The sequence below is a fragment of the Quercus lobata genome, chromosome 1 (assembly GCF_001633185.2).
Source record: "Quercus lobata isolate SW786 chromosome 1, ValleyOak3.0 Primary Assembly, whole genome shotgun sequence".
Lineage (NCBI taxonomy): Eukaryota > Viridiplantae > Streptophyta > Magnoliopsida > Fagales > Fagaceae > Quercus > Quercus lobata.
Window position 1 is genome coordinate 21,421,177 of NC_044904.1, and position 4,733 is coordinate 21,425,909.

Consider the following 4,733-nt stretch of genomic DNA (forward strand, 5'->3'; position numbering starts at 1 on the left):
AAGAAAGATTATCACTACAGAACAAGTCCAATTGGGTATTGGGGTAAGGGTTCAACTGTAGGTTAGTAGAAAGTACTGAGATTCATTTACTTGTAACTGTTTGTTGTGATAATAGTGGATTCTCGAGAGTTGTAACCTTAAAATCACCCAGTGGGGTTTTTGCCATGTTAATTTTCCCTATTCGTAAACAAATCACCGTGTCAATTTATTTTCCGCTGCACTTAATTTAATTGGTGATTTGTTTGTGCTACCATGCGTTTGCATGTTAATTTGATTAATTAATAAATTTGGCTAATTAATCAATTAATTCAACACAAGGGGTCAATACGTTTTTGGCCTATCATTGTTTATTGTTAGAAGATGACAATATTTGTCATCATTCTTAGTAGAATTTTTTTGTGAATAGATATATACCGTCTTTAGTAAATAGGTTCTACAAAATGAAAAAGTATTTTATATCAAATGATATCACGTCATCCGTATCAAAATTCAATAAATGAGAGACATATGTGCAAAAATAACTACCCACTAACACATGTCTTTCAATTGTTAGTGGGTTAGTTATTTTTTATTGATATGTCTCACACTTACTGGATTTTGATACCGCTAACATAGTATTATTTGATACCAAATACCTTCTCCTTAGAGCATTAGTATTGGTGATGCTAAAAAACTATATTGTTATTTTTAGCACCACCAATCACAAAGGTGAGGCTGCAATGGTGGCTCAGCTACAGTACACAGCCAAAAATGGTTGTGTAGCTCAAAAGCTAAACCAATATATTATATTTTATTGCTCCCTCAAATTAAATAATATTACTTCCTTCCTTTCTTTATCTTCTTGTTTCCTTTTTCTACTCGTCGGCTTTCTCTCTCTTCAATTCAGTCTCACCCTTTCCCCTTTCCCTTTTTTTTCTCTCTCTTCCTCACTCTCGCCGACCTAAGTGCCTACCCCTGCCTTATGCCAGCCCAAGCCCCTACCTAGCGCCAGTGTGGGTTGCTATGTTTCTAGGCATGGGACTCTCGGCGTGGCTATGTTGGCGGTGGGGTTCGTGGGTCGGTATGGCCACGGTGGTGGTGGATGTGGGTGGCAGTGGGTGTTGGTGGAGGTGGGTTGTTGATTGGTTTGTGGATTGTTTTGATTCGTGAGTTGATTTTTTTGGTTGGTTTTTTTTTTTTTTCCTATTGGTTGCTGGTATTTTGGTTGAGCTTAAGGCTGCCGTGATGGTGGTTGTGGTTTGGGGGTGCCGTGATGGTGGCTGTGATGGTGATGGTATTTAATTTCAGGTAGAGGGTTTGGTGGCTTAAAGAGAAGAAGAGTGGGTTTGGTGGCGATTTGACTAGGTTTTGCTAGTTTTTTGGGGTTTTGTGGTGGCTAGGTTCTGTGGGTCAGTGATGGTGTGGCTGTGTTGGTGGTGATTTGTGTGGTGGTTTTGGGCTAATTTGGGTTTTTGGCAGTGGTTGTGGGTGGCTGTTCCTGGTTAGCAATGGTTGTGGTTTGTGTCATTAATCGGTTTGTGTGGTGTTTTTTTTTTTTTTGTAGTAATCGTTGTTTATTGTAGTGGATATATTATTTTATTGTGTTGTTTATATTATTTGATTGTGTTAAAAGCTAAAATAAAACCACTAATATTGGGTATTTTGCAAAGTGAGAAGGTAAAATAGATAAAGTAACTTTTTGTGGTGCCAAATAACTAAATTTATAGCTCCACCAATGTGGATGCTCTAAGAAATTATCATACTAAATAGATAGTCATATGTTAAATAACTATTTTAAATTTTAATACAGGTTTGATATTACTTCAAAAAAAAATTATATCTTAAATTTTCTCACTCAAGGGGTAGCACGTGCTGTGCATGTGCAACCCTTACTAGTATGATTTAAAACTGTGTATTGTATCAAACCTATTAAAAAGTAGATATAGTAACTTTTATCCTAGACCAATTCTGAGATTACTCAATTTACACTACACACTACAAGTAATATCAATAAAGGTAGGATTATATAGTCTCTAAAAAAATACTACTAGGATTCATCTCAGTAATAACTTGGACCGTGTGGGACTGGAAAACTAAATACACCCCAAGAGAATAGTCACATACTTGAAGAGGTCTAGATACCCTTGTTTGTAAAAGAAAATTTTTTTTTAAAAAAAAAAAAAAAAAAAAAAAAACTTTTAAGTATATTGCGAAGATTATTGAAGGTAAAAGGACAAAACTTGAGAGTCCGTAATTTGTTTCGGCATAAAATGTTTTCCTATATAAAATATTTTCAGTAAAAAATTATTTGCTTTCTATAATATTATTGTGACTAGAAAAATGATTTTCTAGCATTTAGCGTGCGTTTGCGTACAGAGTTTTCCGCATTTTGCATTTTTTAGTGGGTCCCATGGGTACTGTTCACGAACCACCAAAAACTAAAAAACGCAGCCATAGGTTTTGCTATAGTGTTTTTCCTTTAAAAAATTATTTTGCTACAGTATTTTCAGCAATAAGTTTTTAGTTTTCAGCAAATAAGTGGTATCCAAACAAGCCCTTAGTAGCAACAAAAGTTCCCATCAATGGTGATGGTTGGGGAACGAAAATGGCGAATGACCGATGATGACAACAATAATGAGTTCTTGGTGGCCAATAATGACAACGATGCCTAGCCATAATGGTGATCATGATTTTTACTTAGGTTGATTTGACCTAGTAAAAACTAGCCTAATCTGCTAATCACACTAAGGGTCTGTTTGGATACCATTTATTGCTGAAAACTGAAAACACTGTAGCAAAATAATTTTTAAATGTGTGAATAGTGCTATGGGACCCATTTTTTATGAAAATTTTGCTGAAAAAAGAGGTTTGTGGGTCCTGTGAACAATGCACGAGACCCACTGACAGACACAAACGCAAACGCACAACGCAAGCGTTGAAAACGCTATCCAAACTCCACCTAATTAATACATAAACGCTGCCTAAACAATTGGCGATTGAGGCATCTCTGGGTTTTCATCCATATAAGAAAGGAAACTAATAAGTAATAACCATTACTCATGATATTCTACTTTAAAATCCAATAGTTGTTGTACAAACTCCACAATTGCTAAAAATCAAGTAATGATCCCTAACAATACTCCATCAAAGTTCAATATAAATAAGATCTCACACCATGATTAATTTGTGGTTAAAAATTTAATATTCATAGCCTTTTTAGTCTCTTTGGACAAAAAAAATAAGGTTTCTCTTAATTAAGCATTGAAGACACTTAAGTGAGCACTACACAGATCTCCTTAATCTTAATTGATTGCTTTTGATTTCACTTATTGCTAAGGTTATTGCTTAGTCAACTATATCATCAGCTATCATTAGTTCTTCTCAAAACAAAAACCAAAAAAAAAAAAAAACTACATCATTAGTTATTCTTATTCTAGCAAAAAGCAACATGAAATAGCTAGCCAGAATAATTTCTCTACCTTTCCCAATTATTTTTGTTAAACTTTACCTTTTTCATTTAATATAATCATGTTCCTTTTCTCCAAAAAAAGTGATGTTCGATTTATTTAAATTATTATCTCTTAAGGTTCAAATGATAGCTCAGTGATAATAGTGTCCATATACTATATTGTCTCATGTCAGATTAAAACACCACTTCTCTTATCCCATCCTGACTATCTATCTATAAAAAAGTAAAAAATAAAAAATTTAAAAAATATCTCATTTTCTTATTGAATGTACTAATTTAATCTGTAATCACTAGCTAGCATGGCTGCAATTCAGCAATAAAGTTTTATTGTATACCCTTACGCTTAACCGGACCAAAAATCAGTTGTGTTCAGAGACAAAAAGGAGATGATGAACAGGCTAACATGTTATTGAGCAAGAAGCAGGGACAGAACCAGGATTCAAACTTGGGGGGGGGGGGGGGGGAGTTCTTTACTGAAGAATTTTAGAAAGTTGGAATATTAATACTAGAGGTTGACAACGATGCACTATTAGCATTAATTTTTTTATTTTTTTTCTTTTTTCTTTTTTTTAAATCAATAATAATTTTTTATAATTTTTTTTTTAAATCTATTTATTCTTTTCACATAATTCTATACCTAATAAATTCATAATGCTATATATAAAAGATTCTAAAAAAGAAATGCAAAAACTATAGTTAAAAGTCCAAATCCATGTCTAGTATTACATTAATAAAACAACTAAAATAATGGTTAACCAACATCATGCACTAATATTCAGCGAAAAAAGGGTGAGACAATTATCGGTGTCTTGGTTAAGGAATTTTTTATTTATAATTACTTGGTCAAGGTTGCAGTAGCATAAAGATGTGAGATCTTTTCCTTTAAAAAATTTCCATTTCGAAAAAGTAGTAAAAAAAGAAAAGAAAAAGAGATCTGTTAAATAATCACATGATAATGAACGGTAATTTTGAGTCTTCAACTATGTAAATAATAAAGCTTTTCCAATCACTACATTAATTTAGTTAAGGCACAAAGTTTGTAACCAATAGACTAATCAGACATAAGCTGGTGGCAGTTTAGGTAAGGCACAAAATAGTAGATTTTTGTTTCACACATGTATTACATTTATGCATGCATGCCAAGTATGTCCCCAAGTTAATAAAATATTAAAAATTAATAAAATTCTACCATTCAAAAAAAATATATATATCCACGGGTAGTGTTAAAGAGCAGCTGCTCTTTAAAAAAATAAATTCTTTCCAGGGGTTGAGTTAAAGACACCAA